Genomic DNA, 14,838 nt, shown 5'->3' on the forward strand with positions numbered 1-14,838 from the left:
GCAGTCTGCAAACTATCCCCTCGTCTCCCTGTAGCCGCTGGCTTCCTGGAGAAAAGAGCTTCAGGAGAGGGAAGAACACGGTCATCGCACCCGCGGGCGCACGCAACGCGGGTGCCGTGGAATCCCAAAGTGATCTGCGCCCGCCGATTGCCTCCCACCTCCCGCTGCCCCGGGACTGACCAGCTCCATGCAACAGGCCGGAGGTCTCTCGTCCTTACGGGCCTCCCCAGCCGGAGGTACCCGCGGGAGGGGAGGGAAGGGGGTGGTGGTCGATGGGGCCTGCGGTGCCCGGCGGCGCCCCATGAATATTCAATGTCGCCGGTTGCCGGAGGAGCATCTGCCAATAAATTATTGGTCCTGCGGCACCAGCCCCTCTCTCCACCGTGTAGAAATGCGTGTAATCCCATTAGCCCCGTCCTCTTGGCCACCCGCCCCGCACCAGCGCCGCTAATGAACGGCGTCTGGCCGCCACCCCCGAGGGCATCGACGGCAGTGGGGGACACCGGGGGCTCTGCCCCGTTATTAACTCACAGTTTAATTACACTTTCCGTGACAGCAAGGAGCAGACGTGGGCTGGTCACCCGCGTCCCTTCATCATCTACCCCTGGTCTCCCCCGCTCTGATAAACGTTGACACCTGCGACAGCCAGGCCTGTCGCGACACAGAGGGTGGCAGTCGTGACATGGCCCCGATCCTGCGACTCCCCCGTGCCCATGGGGTCTGCTCGCCGCCCTCGGCCGCGGCTGCCGGCAGCTGCCTTGTTTGTTCGCTCGCCGGGGGAGCGAGGACTGCTTTGTCTCCCGCCCGCCCCGAGCCCTAGGCCTTTTCCGCATCACACAAAGTCCTGCTTTGTCAACAGATTTTGTCTCTCCCTTCCCCGACTCTCCCATTCCTAAAAGGCGCCCTCGGGGGCAGGAGCGCAAGCAGCTTCCAACGCCGGGCGGGCGGGGAGCAGCCCACCCTGCCGGCTCCGCTAACAGAGTAGCTTTCACTAATGAACGAGAAGATCCAATAAGAATAGTCTTAATTATTGCAAACATTGATACGGACTTATCTATGAAAACCTCAAAACCCTTCTCTGTAAATCCTCCCGTTTGTTTGTTTATTCCCCCCCCCTCCCCTCCCAGAGCTCAATTAGCACGCAAAAAGCAAACACAAATTATGGCAGAACCGATGGGTAAACTTAAGTCTAATTTGCTGCTGTTTGCATTAGCCTTTGGAGAGGAGGGCCGGCGAGGGGGGCAGCCCCCTCCCACCCCAAGGCAGCTGCCGTACAGGTGGGCGGCTGCGGGGACGAGCCTTTGCCGTCCCCACGGGTCCCTTTGGTCCCCGAAGTCAAGGGACTCCGGCGGGTTCAGGCGCTTTTCCTTATTTACACCTGTCTTTTTACAAGTTATTAATATATGGGCTGAAATATCTGTAAATAAATATAAAAGAAAAATACTTTTGTACCTACAAAAGACACTGACAAATTCCAGAGCTATAGATTATGACTTATAGTCACTATTGACGTAAGGATTTTTCCCTGCCATGTGCATACTGTATATAACCGAAATTAACGGTTATGAAGTTTTGTACCATTTATTTTATGACATTTTGAAACGTGACTTTTGGAACTAACACTTGGTAGGAGAAAGTTTTCTAGCAAACGACCACCCTGTTCATCATTTAACTAATTTTTCTCCTCAACTCATTGCTAACGTTTAAGAATACATCCAAATTTTGTCAGGGCACTTACAAAACTCGCTACATGTCGTTTGCAGTACAGGACATGCGGAGGAACAGGATATTTGGTATTAACAGTGACATAAAACTGGGGAAGTGATCTAGAAATAGCAAATCATCAGGATTTCCAAACCCTAATCCTCCCCTCGTGGCACAGCTCGGTCCCCGCGGGCTAAAACACCAAGCGAGCTCCGCCCGGGGACCGATGCGCCGGGGATGGGCACCTCAAGGCATTATCTGGATTTGAACGCGATTGGCCATTGATGCGAAGAGCAGTCTCCACACTTGTAAATTTAGTCAATTTATTGCATTTCCCACTATTGTGTTAATTGTATCTTCCACCCGTAATTCGTTGTAATAGCCAATGCTGCAGCCTCGCGATTCGCCAAGCGAGGACGGGGAGAAGGCAGAGCCAGCTCCATCCCAAAGGTTTTGCGGATGACGTTTCTAACCACCCATGTGGAATCCCGAAAACAGCTTAGAGAAGGACGACAGAAAACAAACAGATTTAACACGGTGTGTAAACAAAATCCAGGGAGAAAAGTAGGTGACACCAGTTCCGTGCACATCACCAGCGGCTTTGAATTGCCAGTGCCGACAGGGTCGGGATTTGGGGAAAGGCGCTATTTCCTATCACTGCTCCCTCCACGACTTTCCGGAGCGGGAGCTTGTGGGACCCCAAGAGAGGCCACAGTGCGTCGCCGGAAAGTCAAGAACACGGACACTGGGGGTACGGAGGAACGTGGGTGGTTGTAGGTGGGGAAATGAGCTTTGATTTCTGGGGACAAATATTTCAACGCTCCGAGAGAATGGAGCTATCCGAGGCATTACAGAACCTTCCAAGACAGTTCTCTCCTTTCCCTACAGCATGCCCTGAGAAACAGGGGCATCTTCCAGCAGCTCATCTCGTGCCGCAAATTTCCCCCAAAACTGGAAGTGTCAGGAGCTGAGGCTTCAAAGGTGAGGGGGAAGGTGCACACACAGACCTGAGCTCCTAGGGTCGGGATGCTGTACCCAGGGCAAAACTCTGCTCCTCGGCTCCTGATCTTGTGCTGTGAGGTCCGACACAGAAATGCGGGCTGGTTGGGGGGATTTCAGTCCTAGGAGAAATCCTGATCCACCTTCCTGTTTAGCGGGCAGCATGCTTGGAGCCGAGCCCCGAGTACAGCATCACCGGAGAGCCTCGCAGGTGCAACTAAGAGTAAGAGATAACGCAAGGCAGCGAGCTCGCTCGCAGCAGGATTTGCAGAGAGATGCCAGGAGAGCGCTGGGGTCCGACACAGCTCAATGCAAAACCCGGATTCATTCCCCAGCCTCGCTCAGTTCCAGGAGCAGCTCAGTGGCAGAGCTGAAGTTTAGACAGAGCACTGAACCCGCTGGAAATGAAACAGCAGTTCTGACATCCCCTTCATCCCCCCTAGGGTATTTCCCCCACTTTTTCCCAGGACTTTTACTGCTCAGAGGAGATGAGTCAAGACATTTCCTTCTCCCCTTTCATAAATATTGCATCTCCCAAATGCAATTATCAAGGGTGAAGCGACACAAGGGTTTGCTAAATAAGATTATGTGCTAATGTATTTTATGCCTGTGCTGTGACACCAGACAATCCCCCTATTAATAACAGCTCAATGAGATGTGGAAGTTCTTTACAGGGCGCTTTGGGGGATTGGGTTTGTTTAGTTTTTTGGTTTTGGTTTTTTGGGGGGTTTTGGGGTTTTTTTTGCACCAAGGGGAAAGCAAACACAGTACCGTGGCATCAATTGCAGGAGAGAAAGAACAATTTCTGGGATAACTGAAATAGCAAGTGGAGCTGTGAGTAGTCCAGAGGGCTGTGCTTGTGCTGTAGGTAACACACAGACCAGTTGACTGCTAACAGGGTGTAAATCACTCACAGCCCTTCAAAATGCGACAGGCCTAGGGAGGTTTGTGCACATGACCAGGATCCTGTGAATGAATTAGTGCCTGACTATCAGTATTTGGGGATCCTGTGGGCTCATCAGAAGTGCTCTGTGCCAGCCCACATCTCAAGCTGTTAATAACAGCAGACCCTCACCTCTCTCCCTGGCCAAGACAAGACCAAGACAAGAAAAGCAATAACAAAAAACATCCCTTGGTTCCACTTCCCTCAGTTGGAATACCTCAGTCAAAATATTCCCATCAAAGCTCTCCTCTGCTGATCTCCAGCTCTCACCTTTATCTGCTTGTCTTTTCCTCTCTCCTGTGGCCGTGTCCATCTGCCAGGTCCTATTGACCCATCCATCCGTTGTGGTCTTCTGCCTCTGTCATATAACTCTCAGCCATGTGTCCATTTGCATATGGTGAAAAGTAACTGGGAATGTTGGCTGCCCAGCTTCAGACATTTAGATGTGACCCCTTTTTAGGAAGTCCTTTGAAAAGTCCTGCACAACCCAAGCTTTTCCAGCAGTCCCCACTCCCAGCACCCCATGGGTTAACATAAAAGCACCAGTTCCCAGGTTGATCCACCTGCAGGGCACACAGCAGCCTCAAAATATCTTTGGAGGACACTGGGATACATAGCAAATTGCTTGAGCTGAGCTGCCCACAGGGCATCACGCTGAAAGTGTGAGCAGCCCCAAGCATCAAAGTCAGGGATTTCTCTCCAGCCTTTTTCTGCTTCAGCCCTTGAACTGACACAGCATCCCTCTCAGAGCTACTGGCCAGAGCTTGGTCCTCTGGGTGGCAGGGTCATCATCCCCATGTTGATACAGACAGGGTGATACAAGAGTCCTCTGCCTTCTTTGATGCTTCCAGGGCAAATTCCTCCAGAGTCTTAAAAGTTTGGTTCTCTATTTCACATTAGCACTAGTTTGCAGCTGCCCTCTGGCCCCTGGGGTTGAAGGTCAATCCTTTATTTACTTAGTCTCTCACTTAGTTCATCTGCAGCCCTTTCAGTGCTTTGGATAACAGACACAAAGTGGGCTGCTAACCTGCTCCCTGGACAGTAGCCTGCACTCCCCGACTCCTATGCCATGGAGAAGTGTGTTGCCTTCTCTGGGCAATACCAGTACTGCAAAGCAGGCTTGGCAGGCAGCAGCTCTTTCCTACACAGAGGCAAGATCCAATTCAGCATGGAATGAAATGAGGAAAATGCACGCTTCCAAATACTGGCACACCCAGGTTAAAAATCATGAATGGCATGGGAAAATTATACCCCTGACATTATTTCTGGCCTGGCAGTTCCTGCTTGCTGGTGCCCCTAGAGCTGGTCACACAAGTCCTTTGCTGCCCTGTAGAACAGCATTGTCCCTGGACATTTCAGTATACTGGTGCCATTGCCCTCTCAGAGCGACTCAGGTCCTGTCCTGAGCCCATCAGATGCTGTTGCACCTGCGAGAGCTTCGACAGTCAAAGCCAGAGCCCCGTGCTGAGCTGGGGAATGTGCCAGCTCCAGGCTCCATGCCCAGCACAAACAGGCAGCTTCCCCATGCAAGTGCCCTCTCTGCTATTAGAACATACCCAGGATAAGAGAGCCTGTTAGATCCCAGCCAAGCCCTGGACCCCCTTGAGTGGCTAATGGGTGGACTCAGAGACAGAAAATTTCCCCAAAGCAGAGAGGTACAACTCTGTAGGTCAGCCACAGCTCCTTAGATGCAGCTGGCCACAAAACCAGCAAGTTTCAAACCTTGTCCATTGGCATGAGTCCAGAGAGTGGCATTTTCCCCATCCTGTCCCACCTGGGGACATCCATCACCAAGTATCTCTCTCCTCATTCAGAGTGCTGCAGCTCACTGTCGGGCAGCTGAGCCTTCCCTCAGCTCCCTGTTGTCTGCAAGTAGCATCAAACCAAACCAATCAATAGTAGCAAACAAGCTGTATGAATAACTAAATAGTTATCAATTCATTTCTATTGAATATTATTTGTATTAAAAGGCTAAATTAAAGTGCTTCTCAAGCACACGTGTTGAGTTTAGGCTCTGAGGAAGCAGATGAAGGATCTTGACTCTCAGAGGAGACCATGCACCAGATGTCTGCACAGGAGTTGGAGTACAGTCCTGTCCCATCCTCTCCAAGAGCAAGGGACTGGTGGTGCGGCTGCAGGCACTGCTGACTGCAAGGAGTGGAGTTAGTTTCCAAGGGTCAGCCAAAAGCAGACACAAAAGGGATTTCCTTGAAGGCTCCAGGCACTGGGAGGGAAATGTGCCCTTTGCCTGGGTGCCCCAGGCTGGGTGTTTATTCAGGTTCTGCAGAACAATGCTGCAGCCGGAAAAACAAGTCTCCCACCCGAGGCCCAGCGGGAAGGGCTGTGTATGTCCCCCCAAGTTTGTCCCCAGGGTAGAGGAGCGGTGCTTTGGCTCACAGCCATGCTGCTCCTGTTTGTCACCACAGGGGCTTTTTTCTTTTTTTAAATCTTTAGGTTTCCGCACTCTCCCAGTCCTTTAGAGGACGGGAAGTAGCAGCTTCTTTGAGAGGAGGTTGGGGATTTGGGGAGTTTCAGGCTGGGAGGGAGCACAAGCTCATCTGTCCTGACCTCCCACTGCAACCCTGTCCCACAGCGTCCTCCAGCTGCAGCAGTGCTGGCTGTAACCTGTCACACGCTCCTGGGAGCCCAGCTGCACACAGTGTACCTCTGGACCAGGGAGATCACCCCTGCAGAACACCTAAAACCCCACTCTAGGGACCCCAGCAAGCCCCAAAGTTTGCTGCGGCGAGATGAGGAGAAGGAAATGTGACCGCAGCCTGTGCTGTGGTCTGTGGTTCAGCCCATCTAGACTTCCAGAGGACAGAGGCTTCCCAGGACACCTGCAACCTAGGGATGGTGGGGTTTCAAGGGAGCACTAAGCTAAGCTCTAACATCCCCTGCACAGCCAGCTTTTGCTGGGCAGCTGCAAGAAATCAGCCAAATGGGAGCAGTGCCCCTGCTGAGGGTTATAGAGCCAAGGCTGAGCCATGCCCAGCATTTAGCAGGACTAAACTCTCACAGTGCAGCTGGGGATGTTGCAAGGAAGCGCTCTGAGTGCTCCTTGTTGTCCCTGAGTGAGATGTGTACCCACTTCAATTGCATTACAGGACGTGACAAGCCAATCCCTGCCAGGAAATTAATGAGCCCCAAACACCTTGCCCATCCATCACCATCCCAATCAGCTACTTAATGCACTACCCACTCTGGCCACACACTCAGCACTGCTGGTCACTGGGATCCTGGAAACTTCACTTTCCAGGGACCTAATGCTGCTGCCAGGCTGGCAAGGGGCCCAGACCACCATTGGGCCAGCATATCCACACTGCAGCAATGGCTGTGGGCTGATACCTCTCTCCAGGCTGCTGTGTCTGACCGGTGCCTGTTTTACCTGCCTGTTGCCCATAGGAACCCCTGAGGCCATCATGGTCCTGAGACCTGGGCCCTGGGGCAATGCCCTGACTACCAGCAAACCCAAACCTCATATTCAGTGATGATTGGGACAGGTTAACACAGAGCTAAAAGTGAGCACTGAGAACCTGGAAGGCTAGAGGAGTGTCTCCTCACTGAATCAGATCAGGGATTTGGTGAAAAAATTTGAACGAAAATGAATGAAAGTGGTTCATCATATGTCCCAGGGCCGCATTTCCAAGACCAAAGGCACAAAAGGGCACTTGCAAAATGCTGGTGAGTGATAAGTTTTCAAATTCCATGATAAAAGGAGCTGGAAAGTCAAATGGATGAAGGCACTTCCAGCTCCTGAGGGCTGGATGTGTTCCCCAGGGTCTGGTCCGGGTGTGCTGCTGCACGAAAACTGGTATTTAACGTGCTCACAGCCTTGCAGAAGATTTATGGGACACCGGTGCACCACAATGCATTTGCTCATGCTTGAAGCTTGTAGGATGGATCCTCTGAAGCTGCCGATGGGTTTTGGGGCGGTGATGCTGAATGCCTGATGCTTAGCAGCACAGCAGTGGTGAGACGACAGCTCCCTGGGCTTGTGCCAGGTGAGCAGCCATCCTGCTTGGCACTGCATAATCCCGCTCACATACCCTGCTACCTGCACCTCTGGTGCTGGAGAGGGGCAGAGGGGTGCTGGAAGGGGGGGGAGATGAGGGTATCCACCTCCCCAGGAGGAGATGCCCTGGAGGAGAAGTCTCCACGAAGTGCCTGGATGGGGCCCTGGGGAAGAGGATCAGGCTGGTAGCCATTTCTCTCCTCCAGCAATGGAACTGGGGGAGCAGCACAGCTCTGAGACCCCAAAACCTCCCCAGCAAGGTCTGGTGACAGCAGACACAGGGAATGAAGCAGTTTGCATGGCAGGCAAGGCCAAGCAAAGGCGCTGCATGTCTTCAAAGGATAAGGGCATCAACAATGTCCTTTTATGCTTCCCCAGCATGTGGAGAGTCCAAGCAAGAGGCAGGGGGTTGGGTCCTGAGGATAGGGATGTCTGCAAATGCTTTCTAACGAGCTGCTTCTGTCCCTGAAAAATAGAATTTCATTAAATTAGCTTTCAAGTAGTGTGCAAAATTCCCACGTTGTGCTTGTGCTTCACTTTGTCTCCATTGGATAATTATGAAAAATACAGCTTTCCAAGAGTGTCACTTGCTTTTCTTCAGCTTAAAAATTTCTTTTCTGCCTTGCTCTCCAGGCAGTATTTTTTACTTCATCTCAATTGTGGAAAAAAAAATTAAAATTTCTGGTAAGAAAAGAAAACAGAGATAGGAACTTTCCAACTTCAAACTTCCTCACCAACAAAATAAGGACCAAGTGCAACATTTTTTTCCTGGCTATCTTTGTCCCTCTTGAAAAATTTCAAATGTAAAAAAGCCACCAAAACACAAAAATTCAGTAGTTTCCTCTCTGAGCTGATGGAGATCTCTCTAGAGGAAATGTGTCTGATAAGGCAAAGTGAACCCGCCTCCCCTGCTTTATCTCAAGCAGTGTCAGATGGGTATTTCTAGCAGGATCTCTTCTGGACACTCAGAGCATCAAATTACTCTCTCATCCTGTACTCCTCCACTGAACTGAACTGAACTGAACTCCACTCCTCTGAACTGTTTCAGAGCTCCCAGACTGGCTCTCACTGGAGACACCAGGCAGCGATAATGCAGCAGAATGTAGTCAGTGGCCAAAGGGATGGGCTCTTGCCACTGGCAGACAAATGTGCATCTCCATCCTTCAACCCTCTTTGCTGGAGAGAGCTGAGGGTGTCCCAGGAGCTGTCGCCTGTGCCACATAGGGTGGCTACAACTGTGTTGTTTTATCAGGGGGGTTTCAGTCTTAGGAAAGCTGCTTTTGTGCCTCAGTTTCCCTGCTAAGTGTTGCAAGCAGCCACCTCACTGCAGCCTTTCCTAAAGCAAGCATGGACCAGAAGCATCTGTATTTCCTGGGATTAGAGGCATCTCCATTCACCCTTAAATCTAAAGCCAGCAGCCCTTACTTCTGACCCCACACAGGGCCACGCAGAGAACTGAATCTCTGAAAATATCCAGGTCCCAAAACACCCCATGGCTCAGACCGGACATGTGCTGCCAGCCTGGCTGGGGCACAGATGGCAGTGGTGAGAGAAGGGCCAGTCACATCCTCACCCCAGCTGGGTCTGTATTCTGCATGCCAGGGTTTGCTGTTAATGTTCCCACTTGCTCCTTGGCTGCCACCACTGGTGGATCGACCCACACCTCCGTCCACCTTGTCTCTCGAGGCTTTGCATCCAGGTGCCGCAATGGGGATGCCCATCCTTGTTGTGGAGAGAGGGCCAAAAGGAGTCCAGCCTGGAAACCCTGACCTAAAATCAGGTCAATTACCCATTAATTGATGCCGCTCACTCCCCAGTGATTAATTGTCAAGAAAAAACACGTCACGTTTTTCAAGCCCAGACTCCAGCGCAGTGACACCACGAGTCCTTTATCAGCCCTGGGGCAGCCGCGGCACCAGCCTGTCTGAGCCAGCCAGGTACCTCCACATCCCAGGGCTTGTTTGTTTTGGTGTAAGCCTGAGTGTAATTGGGGCTAAAGAAAAATATCCACAGTAAAACAAATGCGGCGCCAATGATGGACACAGCCCTGCAGCCAGCACAAAGACAGATGGGAGGAGAGCCTGTCCTGAGAAGCCCAGGTGGAGAAGCCCAAAGAGTTCAGCACACAGCTGTCAACTGTGCAATTAATTTCCAGTGGCCCCCGTGAGAGTGAAGACCCCAGCCAAGCACCTCCCCAACCTGGATGTGCCCAGGACCAGAGGGAGAACCCCACTGAATCCCGCTCTACCCTCCCAGCTGGGTGAGTGGGGCCACCCACACCAGCCATGGGACTTTCTCGTGGCTTTCCTTGCCCCAGTTTCCCCCAGCATCATCCTGAATAATTCGTGTATGAGACAGAGAAAAGGATAAATCACAAGCAGTGAGTTATTTTACATGCTGGGAAGATCTATCGGCCTGGCTCCATCAGGTTGCAGTGATTAACGCAGCACTGCTCCTGTGGACAGAAGCCCTCACATTCGATTACAGATGCTGGGGGGCTCCTGGGCAGCAAGAAATCAGAGACAAGACTGACTGGGGAGACCCCAAGCCACTGTAAGACATTTTAAGTGGATCCAACCCATATTAGCCTTTATCAGGTTTAATGGGGTTCAGACAGGTTAAGAAACCAAACACACACAAAAATCAGGCATCATCTGACACCCCCATGCATTTATGTTTTAGTGCAAAGCCATCAAAGCTGGTTCTTAGGTCACATCCATCACACAAGTCTGCAGGTTTGTCAGACCAGCCCTCTGATGCCCTGGGAGCAGACTAGCTTGGGCTGCAGAAGCCATTTTAAAACTAAATTAAAAAAAAGTGCAACATCTGGCTTGATTACCATTAGATAACTAACAATTCATTAACATTAGTTAACAAGCTGAATGTTATTTTACTTCCTTGATAACACCTGACTCTGAATGCCCTTTTTTCACCCTGTCCAGGACCGCTGCTTGTGACACATTTACTTCCAGGCTGGCCTGGGAGCTTTGCCCTTTTGGGGCAGGGTTCCCCCTGTGCTCTGTGAGTACCACCTGGTTTGTTTCCAACAACCAATAGCCTAACATTTTCTAGAGGGTCCAAAGAGTGGGGGTTTGTAGCCAAGCCCTTACCAAGCTCTCAGGTGTCAGATGTGACGTGGTTTGAATCCAGCTCCTGGGCTGACTCTGCACAGAGGCTATTTTTCGCTGTTTGATCTTCCTGCTGTAGTCATACTGGACTCCTTCCTCTTGTGTTATGGACCTCAATAAGAAAATGCCTGTTTTTTCAGTTCTAGATCTTACTAATCAATGCAACAACATAGTTAGGACCAGGAAAGCCACCACTAAGCCGTATCCACATGGCTGTAACTACATATTTTAGAGCCTTGATCACATCACACCCGCAGCACCCATTGAAAAGAAGGGGACAGTCCGTGGTCAGACTGCTTAGCAGCAAAAACCCTGCTCACTGATGTCCAACTCCAGTTCCCCCTGCAGCCTGGCCGGGCCCTTGTTTCCTACAGCACAGCACACTGATCTTCCAGGGAGGAGTTATGTTAGCCCAAGCCATTAACACAGAAAGTTATTAGTAGGCTCTTGGGCAGAGTCTATTTCCATATTCATTTGGCTAATTAAATGTAAATCACTGCTCGAGATTACCCTCACAAAGGATCCCAAGCCCCATTAGTTAGCCTGTATTCACAAGGGAGAAAAGGTGTCACCCCTGTGCAGAGGTGATTCACAGTTGCACAGGACATGCCCAGTCTGCCATGGCAAGGGGTGGCTCTGTCACCCATGGGTGACACAGGGGGCTGATTTGAGTTATTTAGGCTCCAAGGAACAGGTACCACTTCTTCCTACACACGGGGGTGTTTAAAACAGTGACATCTGGCCATGGGTCTCCCCAATGGCAGGGCTTGAAAGATGTTCTGTGAATATCCCGGCCATGATCAATATTTGGAGCCTGCTGGCCCTGGCTGCCCTCCCCAGGGCTTGGTAGAGCATATGGGTGTTTCAAAGCCACCGGCTAGTGTTGCAGCAGCTTTTAAGATGTCACTGATCTCCTCACGGGGACTCTCTGCCAGTCACGTAGGCTGAAGTGGCAGGGGCATCCAGGAACCTCTCCACGGTCACATGACCAGCCTGGACCTCATGCCTGTTGGTATCCAGCACATCACATGGCAGTGCTACAAAATTGCAAAAAAAAAGGATTTTCTGCTCCAGACTGAAGGGCTGCAGGTGGGGGTAGGAGGGACAGAGATGGACACCCTGAGAAGTGGCTTGGAGATGTTTCCCTGTGGCCAAGGCACTCACAGAAGGGACATGGTCTCTCCATGAGCACTGGAATCCTGCCTCTGTTTACCATGTCCTCCGTGTTTGGGTCAGGGCATCACCACAAACAGCAGCATGGCTGGATCTGGTTTCACTCCTTTTCTCAAAGCAAACAAACACAGAGTCACCTGCTATGTCAGCCTGGGGAGCACCAGGGCAGGCAGGCAGGCTTCATCCTCCCATGGACGCTGCATGCAGCCAGTCCTGAGCTGGGTTGGGTGCACCCACCACATCCCCATACTCAGCCTGGGCACCAGCTCCTCCTTGCACCTCACTGGCAGGAGAAGCCAGCCCATTTCTTCCTGTGACCAGGGGTCTCAGGGCTGCCATGCTGCTCACATGAGGATGAAGCCACCCTTTATGTAGTACAGGCAGGACAGAAGTCAATGTCATGCATGGGTTTGGCAGGGCTGCCCAGAGACCCACATGTACGGCACTGCATCCACAGAGTGATCAAGGGATGGGCAGAGAGGGACAGAGCCGAGATGAAAAGCCAAGAGCAGGGGCATGTGTAGGTGTCTGGGCTGGGGGTCAGTGCTGGGGAGAGCTGCCATGCAGTGGTGGGAGGGGAGCCAGTCCAGCCCCACTACCTGGTATCTGCTTTTCAGCACCTGCAGCAAAATCCACCTGCCACTCAAAATAACCGCACATCCGCCTGCCCTGCAGGCCTACTCCGGCTGCATGTTCCAGCTGGTTGCAGATGGATGGACTGGGAGCAGGCCAGGAGCAGACTGAGTTGCTGGGTGCTGGGGGGACTTTGTCCTTCTTTGGGGCAGTTCGCAGGCAGAGCAAACCTGGGGTACTGATGTACTGCTGCGGGACAGGGCCACGAAGGAAGGCAGGTCCTTACTTGCTGCCTCCAGCCCCATCTCACATCTGGCAGCAGCTGGGGCCAGCACGGCCGAGGGTCCCCGGATATTCTCACTGCCCAGCACCTGGCGATAGCTGTTTGCTGTAGACAGAGCTGCAGCATCACATTCATCCTCTGAATTCCTCGTTTATTTGGCACATGCTGCCCAGCTCCCTGGAATCCAGCTAAGTGCTGGTAGCTGGCAGCATCAACCAAGCCAAACATACACTTACAGGGAGCCCTGCAAGGTGGGGTAAGCAGGGAATAGTGTCTCCAGGAGTTCAGGGAGGGCATGCCATGGGCAGCCTATGCCACACTGCCCGCAGTCACAAGAGCAGGGAAGGAACAGGAGGTTTACTCTCCATTGCCTCCAGGTACCCTACAGCCCCCTACCCCACAGCCAGACTGATCCTGCCTCTGCCAACTCACAGCCCCACCTGTCCCTGCTGCCTCCTCTTATCAGCCACTGAAATCCCACCTGTTTTCCCTGCCATTTGTAGCAGCAGCCCTGTCTGTATTAACCCCTGACCCCACCGAGCTGCTCTTTTCTTCTTTCAGCAATTGTGTTTACGAAGGGCTTGGAGGCTGTCTTTTTTTCTCTATGCCAGAGCTCAGCCATCCTGTCTCCAGCCCAGGATGCCTCATAGCCTTTCCCAGCTTGGAGAGTCCGTAGTGGCCATAGCCTGGCACAGGGATGCTGCTCCTGCCAAACCAGCCTCTGAGCCAGGGCAGTCCTGGCATCCCTGAAAAGTATGGCAAAAACTGGTGCTCACATTCTTCTGGGAGATCTTTGGAAGAAGCTTCCCCTCTTTCTGTGGTCACCGTCCCCACCAAGTTCGTATTGGACCACCACCTTATTTGGTACTGACAGGGAAGGTCCCAACCCCACACCTCCCAGGCCTGAGTGACTTATGCTCTCAGCTGTCCCAGTTCCAGCTAGAGAAGTCAGACCTGCCTGGGACCTTGGGAGCAGGGACAGAAGAGTGGTTGGGGGTGAAGGCCAAGGGCAAAAAGGTGTGAAGTGGAGGAGCTTCAGTAAATCCTCACCAAGCGAGCCCACCCCAGACTTGGTGGATTTCCCTTCACCCTCCTCCCCTCACTCACCCTTCCTTAATTATTCTTAATGGGCAAGCTCATAAGAGCTTCTATTAACTTTATTACCAGATCAATTAGTGCTTTGTTTCCCCCCCCTCCTCCTTTCCCTGTGTTAATAATACCATCAAATATGAAGACAGCATCCGCACTGGTACCCACCAACCTGGAGAAGGTGCTGGGAAACACAGTCTAATCTGAGCTCCAGATGCTTTGTTGGGCACTTCTTAGATCGATGGATCCTCCCCAAGATGTGGCCCAGCGAGGAGAGGAGGGAGCCAGGGAGGAAGAAGATTAATTGGAGAAGACGTTGGCACTGAACAGCTCCAAAATCTGCTGGCATGAGCTGAGCAGGAGCAGTTTGGCACCAGGACGAAGCCCTCTTGCCTGCAGCCCTGTGAGCTGGCAGGGTCGGCACAGCCAGCAGAGGATACAGGTGTTTGCTGGTGGATCTGGTGGAGGGAGCCATGACATCAATCAGGGTGCCACAGGATGGCAGGAATGGGGCCATGGGGACAGGAAATGGGGGAATGGCTGCAACTGCTTATTCTGAGCAGGGGGAAGAGGACACCTGCCCAGCACAGAGAGAGGAGCAGTAACAGCACCTCTGTTCTGCTTTATGGGGGACATGAAGGAGGATGTGGACACCCCTGGGGCACACAGCATCCATCCCCACATCTCCTTCAGAGAGGGAGAGACACAGAGGATTGAGTGCTGGTGCTGAGCACATCACCCAGCAATCCTTCCCCAAACTCTGTCCCCTTTTCAGGACCTACCCCAAGCACCTTGGAGCTGAGTGCCCCCATCAGCCCTTGACACAGCCCTTGCACAAACACATGTGCTGGATGCAGAGATGAAGGAGCTGGCTGCAAGCTGCAGCCATGCTGGATGCCCTGTCTCCCAGCGGGGCCGTCACAACCTGACT

The sequence above is a fragment of the Pseudopipra pipra genome, chromosome 8 (assembly GCF_036250125.1).
Source record: "Pseudopipra pipra isolate bDixPip1 chromosome 8, bDixPip1.hap1, whole genome shotgun sequence".
Taxonomy (NCBI): domain Eukaryota; kingdom Metazoa; phylum Chordata; class Aves; order Passeriformes; family Pipridae; genus Pseudopipra; species Pseudopipra pipra.